Source organism: Eschrichtius robustus, chromosome 11, assembly GCF_028021215.1.
Source record: "Eschrichtius robustus isolate mEscRob2 chromosome 11, mEscRob2.pri, whole genome shotgun sequence".
NCBI lineage: Eukaryota > Metazoa > Chordata > Mammalia > Artiodactyla > Eschrichtiidae > Eschrichtius > Eschrichtius robustus.
In genome coordinates, this window is record NC_090834.1 from 78,307,632 (window position 1) to 78,322,350 (window position 14,719).

Sequence of the window (14,719 nt, forward strand, 5' to 3'; positions counted from 1 at the left end):
GGGAAGGAGCCCAACACAAAGGAGCTTCCACTGAGCTTGCCATTCTCACCATCAACTGTCTAGAATGATGTAGGCACATGGTAATAACAAGACAGAAAAGTCCCTCTCCTCATGTGCTTATGTTCTAGTGGAGGAAGAGAGACAACACACAAACATGTATACCACATCACATCAGACACTGACTAATGCCCTCAAGACAAGAAAGCAGAGTAATGGAGTAGGGAGAGACTGGAGACTACTTCAAAAATGGTGGTCAAGGAAGGGGTCTTTGCGATGGTAGCATTTGAGTTGAGACCTAAATAACAGAAGGAGCTTGTTGTGTATATTAAGAACATTCCAGGAAGAGGAGACAACGAGTGCGAACTCTCTAAGATAGATGATGGATTTGAGAAGGCCATGTGGTGAGTTCTGGAGTGCAGTGAGCTGAGGGGAGAATGGTATGAGATGAGAAAAAGGGTGAGGACAGTCTAGATCTTGTAGGGAATTGTAATATAATTCAAAGCTTCTATTAAAATCTAAATACTATAATAAAACCCATGCATTGGAAAAAGTGGCCCTAAAATATTAAATTATGTGAAATGCAAAGATACTTCATAACAAGGTTGAGGAAAAGACTCAGTGAGCCTGCCCAGGTGAGCCAGCTCCGAGACCTAAATCCACCCAGGCTTTGCTGCTATTTGGTGCCACCTGGTGGCTATTGTCCTCAGGCCTCAATATCACATTGAGGCTACTTCTAGTTCCTTGTCTTGGCTAAAGTGTGCAGCTGTGCCAGAAATGTCCCAGTGAGATGGTGCCCACTGATGATTGTTGATGATCCCAGATGATCAAGCTAAGAGGATATTGGGCACATGGGACCCATTCTCATTCCTGTTTTCTGCTGGCCTTCTGTTCTCTTTCCATCTCCCCAAAAGATAATGTTTTTATTCCACCTCTATTTGAGAATAAGGGTTAGACAGAGAATGAGAGCTAATTGCCACTCAGAAATCCTATCATATTTTAATTCATGCTATCAGGGAGTATATAATCCCAGAATTTTACTGTTAGAGAGGATGACATGGTAGCTTTGGTTTTGTATTTAACTGCATTTGACTTATTAATATTATATTGTCTAATATTGTAATTATATATGTTCTTTTCTCCTTCAAGGAGTATAAACTCCTAAAAGGCAGAAACCAGTCATTCAACTCTGTACCACTGGTTATAAAGGGGTAAAAGAAAACCAACATTTTTATTCACATGCTGCAAATAGTAGTACAAGTCTCATTTAATAGTCACAAAAGTCTATAAGACAAGAATTATTATCTCTATTTTAAATATGAGAATGAAGAATCCAAAACCACAGAACAAGGAAAGGACAGATCTGTGTATGCAGTGCCAAACCATCTGAAAATATAAGCCGCATGACCATGAAATAGTATTTGAAACATATAAACCAACAAAGCTCGTTTACATTCCACTTCAACAGATCCACTGCCTTGAACTCCGCAGCAGGTTGCTGGAACGTAGCTGATACTCAATATCAGCTGGTGAGTTATAAGTGAAAAACATATTTGGGCATTTTAGAGTAAGAACAAGGGGTTAAGGGCACCTATTTGCCTAATCTAAGGATTCAAGATTATTGGGCACCAAATTTATTCTCAAGCATTCAGGCCACAGTTAGCTACCGTCTGGGGGCCCAGGCAGCCCCGCTAAAGCTGCCACAGAAGAGGTACTTGCCAAAGTCAATCAGTCTGTCTCTGCTGTTCAGTTAGGTTCTGACTTGTAATCCTCTTTCCTCTATCACCATTTTACTCAATGAATTGTAGTCAGCACCACAGGAATAATTAATGCCTATGAAATAGTACTTGAATAATGGGAAGAGAAGCCAAATGTGGACTGTTTGCAATTATTAATGAGGGTATTCCCTTTTTTCCCCTAAATAATATGGGCTTTGGCTTTTGCAAAGAAGTCATTCCTTAGTGAACATGTATATATGTGTGTTTTTGGGGGTGGACATTGGTAAGTAGATATCTGGGGGAAAAAAAAATACTTTTGCCAGATTATGATGACCCATTTCTCTACTATTCCATCGAAGAAAGTCATCTTTTTCAGTTTTAAGAAATTATATATTTATAAACAGATTGCAGAGGTTAGGAAAAAGAGGAAGTAAAAAAACAAAAATTTTAAAAGTGGCAAGTTTTCTCAAAGAGATGCATGTGACTCTCAGTCCGTCAGAGATAATCGTGTTGTTAAACAAACTGAACAGAGTGGAAATAATAAGATTTAAGAACGTTAAGAGTTACCTGCTGTTGAGCATGGGCTTTGATTTCTGAGATCAACAATTTGCAGGCTTTATCTCGTTTAAATATCACATTGATATAGCCATTATTTTCCCCATTCTAGTCCCATGCACTGAAAGAGATAATACCTGGTTCCATAACCAGGAAGGGACAGAGGCAGAGTTCGAGCTGGTTCTGGTTGACTCTAGAACCTGTTGCTTAGAGTCTGAGCTGCCCTGATTTGGCCGTCTGTGGTGACTGTGTAAGAATGGTGATGGGACATTCATCCCTGCCTGCAGCACCAGGCATGTGCCCCAGAAAAGTCACATCAATCCACTGGTATTAAAATATTCAAATTTCTATTTGTATTAGTTATCTTTTAAAAACAAAGACATAGAATTTTACTAATCTTTAATTGCAGATGATTTAATTGCAAACGTTGCCCTGGCAACATCATTTAGTTAGCACAGAAAGTAGTTCAAAATTAAAAGCGAGACTCTCAGAATCAGCAAACCTGTTCTGTCATTTTGCAAATGTTAAAAATAATACATTGGACAGAACAAACATTTTTGTGAAATTAATAAATAACAATGTCATTAATATTACTAATTGATTTAAATATTTACCTTATTTTTAATTTTAACTTTTGTGTATGTTTGGTATGTAAAAATGCTTATATATAGGGGTTACTAAAAAAAATATTTATAATATCAGAGGTGCACCATCCAAAAAGTTTAGAGATTGTGTTGCCCTTGTCAACATGAAGGCAGCCTCTTCTGGCAGCTGTTACAAACTCAGGTACCTACACCTGTCCAGCATGAGAAGAACCAGGTATGGGCTGCTCTGCAGTGGAGAATTCATGTGCTATTTAAAGGCGGCAACCACTGCTCATGTCCCACCAATTGTTGTCATGTGGAAGCATGGGCCCAGGGTTGCCAGATTAATTTTTTTAGAGATGCCAGTAATCTAAGATTTGTATGTGAAATCCCCAGATTCTTAACGTTGGCATCTGGTCCAGTTGTTAAATAGACCTCTGTGTGTGCCAAGCAAAACCGTACAATGTATGTGGACTGTTTCTGGTCCCAGGGCTGACTGTGTAGGTCATCTATTCTAAGGCCACAGGAATAGACCTGGCACAGGTCTTTGTGACAGGAAATCCCTGCCTAAGGAATTGGGAAGCTATTCTTTTTACAGGGTCCAGTCCTGTCCCATTTTGTTGAAGACTGATTTTCAATGTATTCGTTCTTCCTTTGCCAGTGTTACTATTGAGAAGCCAGGAGTTAGGTGAGGAAAGCAATACTCATGCTTGTGGTGATGGCAGTGGATGATAGACTCCTTCTCAGAAGGAAACTTCTTAGTAGGACCAAAGGTAAAGCAGCCAAAAAATGGTGAAACATTCTGAAGGATGACTTGACTTTTCCTTGGCAATCATGTGTGGACACCTAAATTATTTGATAATTCCTCTTTCCTGTTTGTTTTTAATGATGCTTTAGACATTTGCTTCATTTTTATGGTACGGACCTTCATGTGGCCTTCAGTATAAACAATCTGTGGTATTCTATGCCTGCTATGTTTCTACTTCTCTATTTTAAATTTTTATTTGTTTTAATTGAAGTCGAGTTGATTTACAATGCTGTGCCAATCTCTGCTGTTCAGCAAAGTGACTCAGTTATACACATATAGACATTCTTTTTTTAAATATTCTTTTCCATTACAGTTTATCACAGGAGATTGAATATAGTTCCCTGTGCTATACAGTCAGACCTTGTTGTTTATCCATCCTGTATATAATAGTTTACATCTGCTGATCCCAAACTCCCAGCCCTTAGTTTTGAAAATATCAGTCTCTGGTGCACTCCAGGGGACAAGGATGGGAGAGGACAAATGGGAATAGCATACTGAAAATTATTGAAACAGGAAAGACTCAAGAAAAGTGAAAGCTGGATGGATGAAGACGGAGCCAATAGATATATCACCAACAGGAATCAAATCCCATTGCAGCATGTTAATTAATTCACTCTGGAGGAAACTTCCTCTTGTTTCCTGCCACTAACCTCCTTTCTATCACCAAATGCCTGAATAGTTAGCATATTACGCTACGAAGAACATAGACCCAGGAGGCAGAAGACCTCAGCGGGGCTTTCCCACCTTGAGCAGTTTCTGAGTCTCAGTTTCGCCAGGTTTGAAGGGAAAATCTGAACCTTAATGTGCCCCATTCAGTGTGGGGTGTGAGGGTCAAACAAGATACTGAGTGTGATAGCACGTTGCACATGGTTCCATGCTGAGCCTGCCCTGAGAGATCACCATTGTTGTCAAGCCTGCGAGGTACAGCATTTCACATCAAAAAGACGGTCTTAGGAGCTCCATGATCTAAGTTTGAGTGTGAAGCCAGAGCATCCTCTAGATATTGCAGAGAGTATGTTCGCACCTCCACGTCGGTTCACTGCAGGTTGGGGAGCAGCAACTGAAGCTCTACTGAACTGAGTAATGATCTTCCTGCAGACCTGGCTCTGGATGTGTCCCCCAGAAATGCTAGAGTTTCTCTGGGTAGGTAGCAATGAGTTTCCCCCACAGAGGTGATTGTTTCTTTGTCTGGCTCCCTCAACAGACTCTGAGGTCCTCAAGGGAGGAGGCTATGTGTGGTATTTATGATTTCACAGAAGAAGGTGGAAGAAAGAGTCAATATTGCATACTAGGAGAAACAGAGTATTTGGCCTTAAACAGACCTGTACTTGAATCTCAATTCAATCATGTAGTATCCTACATGGCCTATACTTTTGCTTTTCTTATGTGTAAAATGAGAGAGTAAGTCATACTTCTCAGGGTTGCCATAGAGACTAAACCATAGTGCCTGGGCATTTAGTAGACATGGAAGATATATTCATTCTCTTCCTTCTTTGCATTTCATCATCTAATCTCTGGACTCATGATAGATGATGTGTTATCGTGTGTGTGTGTGTGTATTCATGCTGTTAGGTAGGGGACTTTAGATAAATTACTTCTCTCATTGGGCCTCAATTTTCCTTTGTATAAATAGATGGTCATTGGACTCAGAGTTTGCAAACTGAGAGCTTGAATTCAATGAAAACTTATTTTCCGTGCCCTGTCCAGTATTGGCCTAACTGGTGTTTTTAAAAAATAAAATTAACTTTACAGGCAGACTTAACCAGTGAACCTTCAACCGAGTGAAGGAATGGTCTTTGCTGGGATTCCACCATGGCTGGAGCTAAGTAAAAGCTGCTCCCAATAGGCAGGGCATGTACTCTCACCAGTTTACTAAAGCCTGGGCTACATCGTTCACTTATTTTGCCTGCCTGGATTCTGTTAATCTTTGGAATGTATGACCTTGAATATGGTAGCATATAAAAATTCCATTCCTCTGTTCCCTTGTGAATCAGTGATTTCTAAGCATGTGGACTTTAGACAAACTTAGCTATTACCAATACTACAATGGCTAACCCACACAATTGGAAAGAGCTATTGTTTCTCTATAGGCACTGAAAAGGGACAGATGACAAATGACCACAGACAATGATATTATCCTCTAATCCATTTCTGAGTGATTTTCACCCCATGTAATCTACTCTATCAGGAGTCTGTCTTCTCTAGACCTCTAGATACCTAAGTGGACTATCAAGTTGAATGGTTGGTTGTTTGAAGCGAGATGACTCATTTTCTTTGTTTCCACTCATAGTTACTTGGTCCTGACGCTGAGCTTTCCAGATCATAGATTCTCAGGCTGACTCACAGGGCCAGCTCTGGCTCTGGAACCTTGGTGAAGAGCATCAGCCCAGCAAAGACATTTTCAAACCAGATTCATCCAGGATACTGTGGCACTAGAGCCAGACAAAGCAGCATGAATGTTCTTTAGAGATCTTAAATTCAGGTCCTTTTATCTGTTTAACAGTATGCTTGAATTTTCTCTTCTGAATTTCTTCTCCAACTCACGGAATAGAAAAAGAGACACTTTTCTTTCTCCCCTTCCAAAAACACCAATTACAAACCTTTGTGAATTTGACAAATAAAGGCTTTTACTTTTTTTCCAAAATAACTTTTTCATTATTATGGTTGCTTGTCTGCCATTAAACAATATAAAAGAAGTTTTTCTTTGGGTGTAATCAGATGGTGACAGAAATATGGTGAAGTTTTCTAAAGGACTGACTTATTTAAACTTCTCATTTTTTATTGGAGCCTGAAGCCTCTGTTTTATTTGGGGGTAAATTATCTTATTTATCATGACTGCATAAATACCTCCGCTATGAATAATGCAGACTATTGGAATACTCAACGAAAAACATGTGGATCTGTTCTGAAAGGAATAGGTTTAACATCTTGCAGGAATAAATTAAAAACCAACTTGTGTTCCACCTTTTAAGCGAGAAAATAAAGCATTGTTCAGGATGGTTTCACTGCTGTCTTAACCAAGGATTCTTAAGGCCATAAAGATACTCAGGATTAGGTATAATGAATGGCACAAGGGGAAAAGGTTAAAACATAGCCATTTCAGTTTCCTGGTCACATCAGGCAGACCTGCAATTTGGTAAGAGTGACAGTGTGACCTATTGAAAGGGAGACTAGCCTACTGAAGTTTTGAAATCAAAAACAAGCTCAAATCTTACCATACCATGCACTAGCTAGCTTTATAGAAATTATTTGCTCTCTTTTGAGCTTGGTTTTCTTATCTACAAAAGAGGGATAAAAGTATTCTATTGGTTAGTTGTTACTTGTGGCTGCAAGTAACAGAACACTCAAGTAATTGTGACTTAATAATAAAATCCTGAATTAAGTTTCATGATGTAAATCTGGCATTATGTAGCTGCAGGGTTAGTTCAGAAGGCTAGTTTGGTGTGCCTGTGATTTTACTGGATTTTCTCTCGTGGTACCAAGATGGCTGCACTTTCCATCGTCAAGTCCTCCCTCAGGGTTGCTACATGGAATGGATATGCCAGGAATTCTGTCATTTCACCATGAAAGGCAACCCCATTCTTACTTCCAGCCCCAGCAGACTTCCCCTTACTTCTCATTAGTCAGAACTTGGTCACATGCCCTTATCTAGATAAACCACTGGGAAAGGCGACAGGGATAGCATTATGATCATAGACCTGTGGTTCTCAAAGTATGGTTGTTAGGATGATTCTGGTAAGCTTGTTCAAATACAAATTGCTGGGTTCTACCCCCAGAATCTCTGATTCAGTATGCTGGGGTAGGGTCTGATAATTTTCATTTCTAGTGTGTTCACTGCTAGTTAATGCTGCTAGCTTGAGGATTACTCTTTGAAAACCTGTTATTTAGATCAAGAGTAATTCCACCCCTGGGGCTGGGATATGGGCTTCCTCTTTTCTGAGATTAAGGAACCACTACCCTTTATGTAAACAACTCAAAGTTCTTCTTCCAGAAGGGAATGGAAGGTGGTGTATCAGTCACAATCTAGCAGGAAAACAAAAACCTCAGCAGGTAATTCAGTGGAGGTAGTTTAATAGAGTGAATTATCTACAAAGGTGTTAGAAGAGCTTAATGAGCAATTGGGGGAAGCAGGAGTGACCTAGAGATTAGCATTGCAGGAGCCACTCCCACTGCTTGGGCTGGAAAGGTATAGCCATTGTCAGAGATGCTACCAAAGGTAGAGAGGATGGGAAGAAATGTCCTGCTTCTCTCTTCCTCCCTCACTCCTTAGTCTCACCAATGCCCCCAATCAGCCACACCTAGCTGAAAGCCAGTTGACAAAAGGGTCTGAGGAATTCTACTCTCCGGAGTCAACAGAGGAAAGGTAGGTACTGAATTGACAGCAAGTAGATGAATGACTGGTACAAGGGGCTGGGAGAATGGCTGGCAAGGAGTCAGCTGCAAACGCTTGCTGTGTGTAAGACTGACAGAAGCATTCAAAAATGTATTTAGAGTAGTTAACAACATGCATGTTACAAAACAAGATCTCAGTAAATGGTGATGATGATGAGCAACAATGATAATGATGGAATGAAGTGATTCCCAAAGAATTGCCAGAACACATTATGTCCCCTTTACTAGTTTCACATGTACTCCGCCATCTTCCCCAAATCCCCAGAGGAATCTTTTACACTTAGTTCATAGAATGACACTGGACGTCCTTCTTTACCTTCTTGGTAACAACAGATACATATATCAGAAACTTTGATCTGATGCTAAGACGAGAATAGAGAATTGAAAGTGCCCTTTAGACTGAGAAGCATTCCTAAGGGAATTGAAAGTGCCCTTTCTGATTGAGACTGAGAAGCATTCCTAAGGGAAAGTTGTAGACTGTCCAAAGCAGGATGGGTTCATGTGCCATTAGATTCATCTCAGATATGCTGCAGTTGTAAAATAAAACCTTGATTGGTCTTGAACTCAATTCTCAGGTCCAGATACCTCAGGTGAAGCTGAGTTTACGTTTTGCTCCAGGGATGGGCTGGTAATCCAGACATGGCCACAGTAATTACTTCAGGACTCAGTAAATGACCAAGTTGAGACCAATGATGCTCAAATCCTAGCTTTTTGACAATGCTGTTGATAAAGAATCTCTCTTTTCGATGGATTTAGAACAGCTTAGAACAGCTGGAGAGGCTCTGGTTTAAAGTGAAGCTAGTACAATGAAGAGCAGAGTAACCAGAGAAGGAGTCTGAATCCTGATGATACTGTTTGATTACCTGAATCCCATGGTTTAGAACCCCTGGAGGTTTCAATTAGGTGAGACAATATGTTTATTTGGGGCTGGAAGTTGTTAAGCAAGGTTAAAGTATAACCTGAAACTGATGGTCCAAGGTTAAAAGGTGTTTCAGCATCAACTTACCATTCAAGTACTCATCCCTGGGCCTCTCTCCACGTACCTGCTCCTTGCACCTCATGATTACCTGCTTTCTGTTCTCCTAGATCTGTACTCCACAATTACTCCTCCAGCCTTTGCCCTTCACTCTTTCTTTCGTTTTGTTGTTCAGAATCATGTTTTTGTTTTTCCTCTGGTTCTCAGCATCAAAAATTTACATTTGGCTCTTCTGCTTCAGGTTACGTTAAGAAATATGTCTTCTATTTTAATAGAGTCTTTGAGAGGCCTTGATGTCGACACTGACCCTACCTCACATACTCCAGCCCCGTGGCAGGACCAGATATAGTGTAAAAATCTGTTTGCCTGTCTTTTACTAGTTTCTTACAGTGGAAAGTTAGATCATTGGTCTTAAACTTTTCTTTTCTCTAGTAAACGCATTACAGCCAAACATTTGTTTCCAGGCATTGCTGTAGCTGATTCCCGCCAATTTTAACATGTTGTATTTTTATTGTCATTCATCATATTTCATATTTTCCCATAATTTCTTTTTTAATCCATGGGCTTTTGGAAGTGGTGTAGTTTCCTAATATGTTTACTTTTTCTAGATATCTTATTGTTATTTGACTTCTCATTTAATTCTGAAGGTCAGAGAACATACCCTGTAAGATTTCAATCTTTTTAACTTTTTAGAGATTGTTTAATGAACCAGCATTTGTTTTATCTTGATCAACTTTTCGTGTGTACTCGCAAAAAAAATATGTATGCTGAAGTAATTGGGTGTCATTTCAGTAAATGTCAATAAGTCTTGTTTAGGTCTTCTACGTTCTTACTGATTTTTTTCTGTCTAGTTATTCTATGAATTACTGAAATATGGGTGTTAAAATTTCTGGATTTGTGTATTTTCCCCTTTAGTTCTTTAGCTTTGTTTGATATATTTTGAACCTTTGCTATTAAGAACTTTCAGTATTTAGGATTGTTATATCTTCCTGATGAGCTGACTCTTTTAGGAAATGCCTTTTTTATCTTTGCTAATTTTTCTTATCTTGAAGCCTATTTCTTTCTGATATAAATATAGATATTCCAACCTTTACCAATGTATACATATATCAAATTATGTTGTACACTTTCAATATTTTACAATTTATTTGCCAAATATCCCTTAATTAAGCTGAAAAATAATAAGTATTCCAGCTTTCTTAACATTCATGTGTACATGTTATATCTTTTCCCATACTTCTATTCTAAATTGCTTGTGCTTTTGTATTTATAGTGCAGCCCTTGAAGACAATATATAATTCGATCTTGCTTTTTTATCTAGTCTGATAACCTTTGCCTTTAGCTGCATGAGCTACACACACACACACACACACACACACACACACACATTGAATACAAATATTGATATGGTTGGATTTGGCTTTACCGTTTTTCAGTTTCTTTTCTATTTGTCTGATTTTTTTGATTTTTTTAATTCCTCTTTTCCCTTTATTGATGCCTTCTTTGGGGTTAATCAAATACTTTTCTTTTATTAGGTTTTTTGCTTTTTTAAAATTATTTTTAGTGGTTGTCGTAGGGATTACAAAAAGGTTCATTATCTATGAACCTTTAATTTTCAGTCTACTTTGTGTACTGTTTTGCTAGATCAGTATAGTTCTGTTTTTTCACAGACTACTTCGAGTTAATATTTTAATACTTGAGTATGGTTCCATTTTACCACCCACCTCTCCTTTTGCTATTGTTGTCATTTGTTACATCTACATACATTCTGGGTCCTACAATAGTGACATAATTTTTGATTTAAAGTTATTTATACTTTAAAGAAGTTAAGAGATTGAAAAAGAGATAATCCATATAGTTTATATATTTTCACCTATATTTATTATTGGTAATGTGCTTCATTTCTTCCACTGGATCTGCGATACCATCTAGTTTCTTTTTCCTTCACCCTTAAGAACTTCCTTCAGTGTTTCTTGTAGTGCCAGTCAGCTTGCTATGATTTTCTGTTTTAGTTTATCTGAAAATATATTTATATTACCATCATTTTTGAAAAATAGATTTATTGCATCTAGACTTCTGGATGTATAAACCATTTACACTTAGTGTGATTATTGATATGGCTAAAGTCTCTCATCTTGCTATTTGTTTTCTATTTGTCCCATGTGTTCTTTGTTCCCTGTCTACTTTTTTAGGTCCATTTTTGCAATGAGTGTTTTATAGGATTGCATTTTATCATGTTTCCTTATTAGTTATCAATCTTTATTTTGTTACTCTACTGGTTGCTTTTGTATTTATAGTATAACCTTTAACTTATCATAGGCTACCTTTATGTGCTATTATACTTCCTTACATATAAGAACCTTACAGTAATACACTTCCATTTCTTCCCTGTTGGACTTTATGCTATTGTTGTACATTTTATTTCACATGTGTTTGAAACCTCCAAATACATTGTTTTTCTTTTAATAAACAGTCAAAAATCATTTAAAGATATTTAAATAATAAGAAAATAATTTAAAAATAAAAATTTTAATTTTTTGCTAAAAATAATAAAGAAAATAATTTTACAATGCAGACACCATTTCCAATATTCTTCGTTCTTTTGTGTGCATCCATATTTTCATCTGTTATCATTTTCCTTCTGCCTGAAGGACTCCCTTTAAAATTTCATGTAGTACTGAAAGGCTAGCTGTGATATCTTTCAGCTTTTATATATCTGAAAGGTCTTTATTTCACTTCATCTGTGAAACTTATTTTTGCTATGTATAGAATCCTAAGTTGACAGGTTTTTTTTTTTTCATTCTATGCTTTTAAAGCCATTACTTCACTGTCTTTTTCACTTGCATTGTTTCATGAAAGAAATCTGCTGACATTCTTATCTTTGTTCCTCTGCATGTAGCATATCTTTTTTTTTTTCTTTGACTACTTTTTAAGACTTTTTTACTTTATCGCTGTTTGGAGGAAGTTTGATTATGATGTACCTTCATGTTTTCTTCTTCATGTGTCTTGCACCTGGGGCACAGTGAGCTTCTTGATTCTATTTTCTTATAGTTTTCAATGCCTTTGGAATATTTTTGGTTAATATTCAAGTATTTTTCCTGTCTTCCTGCTCCTTATTCAGGGACTCCAATTACACATATATTGATTTTCTCCTGTAGTTTGATTCTCTTTTAATTTTTTTAAAGTCTGTTTTTTATTTATATTTTGTTTTGGATAGCTTCTATTTCTATGTCTTAAAGTTCACTAATCTTTTCTTTTCTAATCTGCCAGTAGCCTCATACAGTGTATTTCTCATCTCATACATTGTAGCTTTTATCTCTATTAGCTTGATTTGGAGATACATACACACAGATGGTGTGTGTGTGTGTATATATATATGATATATATATCTATATCATATATATAATATTATATATTCTATCTATAATATACAGTTAATATATATAAACTCTTTTCATGTCTCTATTAACTCTTTAAACATGAATACAGTTATAGTAACTGTTTTAATGTCCTATATTCTAACACCTGTGTCAGTTTTGTTTTGATATCAAATGATTTCTTTTGTCTTCATTTTGGGTTAGATTTTTTTTTCAGTCATCCTAATAATCTTTGTTTGAATGCCAGTCAATATTGATTTTACCTTTTGGATACTGGATATTTTTGTATTCCTATAAATATTCCTGAGCTTTCTTCTGGGACACAGTTAAGATACTTATATACAATTATATCCTTTTGGGTCTTGCTTTTAAGATTACTAGTTGAGGCCAATGCTGTGTTTAATATAGGGCTAATTATTCTACAGTACTGAGGCAAGACCTTTTTGTGTACTCTATCCAGTACGTCTCGATGAATTATGAGAATTTTCAGTCTAACTTGTGGAAGCATGCACTAGTCCCCTCCCTAGGTGACCACCAGGTACTGTTGCCTCTAATCCATTCTGATTGTCTTTCTCCAGCTTTGAGTAGTTTCATGACACTCATTTTCTGATCAGTACTCTGCTGAATACTTGAATGGGACACCCTGCAGGACTCCAGAGTTCTCTCTGTGCAGCTCTTGCCCCTCCACTACTCTGCTCTGCAAACTCTAGCTGTCTTGTTCTCTCCATACCCTTAGCTCCATATCCTTAAACCAGGTAGTCCACTGGGCTCCTCTTGTGCTCCTCCCCCTTGTACCAGGTCTGAACCTCTCTCAAGGTAGCAAACTAGGGCAATTGCAGGACTCTTCTCATGTGTTTTATGTCTCTCAGGGATCATCTTCTTAACTGCCTAATTTCCAATATCTTAAAAACCATTTTGTTCATATATATTGTTTGGATTGTTCTTGTTATTTTGGGTGGGGAGGTAAGTCCAGTCCCTCTTATTCAATTTTCAATAAAAGTAGAAGTCTATTTATTTTTCAACTCAGTATCTTTTTATTTCAGTCCTTGAACATATTTCTGTGTTTCTTTAAAGTTCTGTCTACTTTATCCAACATCTGGGTAAGAGTGGGGTTAGTTTCTATTATCTGCTTTTTCTCTTTAGCATGGTCACATTTTCTTATTTCTTTAGATGTATAATTTTTTTTATTGTGTATTGGATATTATATTCCTACTTAGTAGAGGTAGAATTTTCCTCTGAAGAGTGCTTATTTTCATTACAGCAGGCAGTTAAATTGGTTAGCCTCAGACTCTAATTTCTCTCTCCTTTGTAGTAGCATTGGCTGAAATCTGTACTCAACTCTTTCACCTGCATATCTGTTGCTAACAATAGGTTAGATCATCTTTAGGCCTGAAATGGTGCTTAGCCACAGTTGATGCTAAAAGAGAAGTTCCTTCTTCCTCCAAAATATGCAGGAGGCTGTATGGGTTAATGGGCGTATTCTGGAGTCAAGTAGACCTTGGTTTAAATCTCTCTCTGCTACTTTCCAGATGCTTTACTATGAGCATATGATTTAAACATCTAAGCTCCCATTTTCTGTTTAAGGTAATTCAAATTATGTCAGAGCCATTCTGAGAACCAAATGAAGTAGTGAGTATAAAGCACTTGTCGGAAGGCCTGACATATAATAAATTATTAATAGGTAGAAGTTCAAAAATTCTATCTGGTAAAGAGAGAAACTATAGCAAGAAACACAGAATATTCTAAAATAGAGTGGATATAAGCTAAATAGGGTAGCAGAACTGTGTTAAAGAGCACAGTAGGAATTCAGCTGATAGAACTGTTAAACACTATAGGAATTCAGAGGAAATAAAGAGGACTTTTTTTGTGGGATTAAAATTTGTGCTTGGATTTTAACTTAAAAAAAAAAAGTCACTTACAGAGTGGGAAGCATGAAATGAAATTGCACATAGAATATGCAGATACTAAGGTAACCAGGCCAGAGTATGCCAAGGTTTTGTGCTGAAGAATTTTGAGAAATGAAAGAGAATTGATAGGCAAAGTGAGGTCAGATTATTGACTCTTTGAATGCCTGGTGGGAGGTTTTTACAATAACAATCATTTGTAAATACTAGAAGAGCCGGATATAATAAAATCACAGAATCATAGAAATTTCAGACTGGGAGTGAATATGACCTAGTTCAATGGTTTTGTTTGTTCGTTTGTTTGTTTAATTATCAATGTGCATCACAGTGAAACTTTAATAGATCTATACTACAGAAATGTATAACTTGCTCAATGGCCACTCCAGGTGGGTCCATCTGGAGATTCAA

General features: G+C 37.3%; 1 protein-coding gene across 4 annotated transcripts in view; it reads left to right on the forward strand.

Annotated features, from left to right (window-relative positions):
• Window positions 1–14,719, forward strand: part of NELL1 (neural EGFL like 1) — an 865,453-nt gene that overhangs the window by 765,111 nt on the left and 85,623 nt on the right. The gene's annotated exons all lie outside the window — the stretch shown is intronic.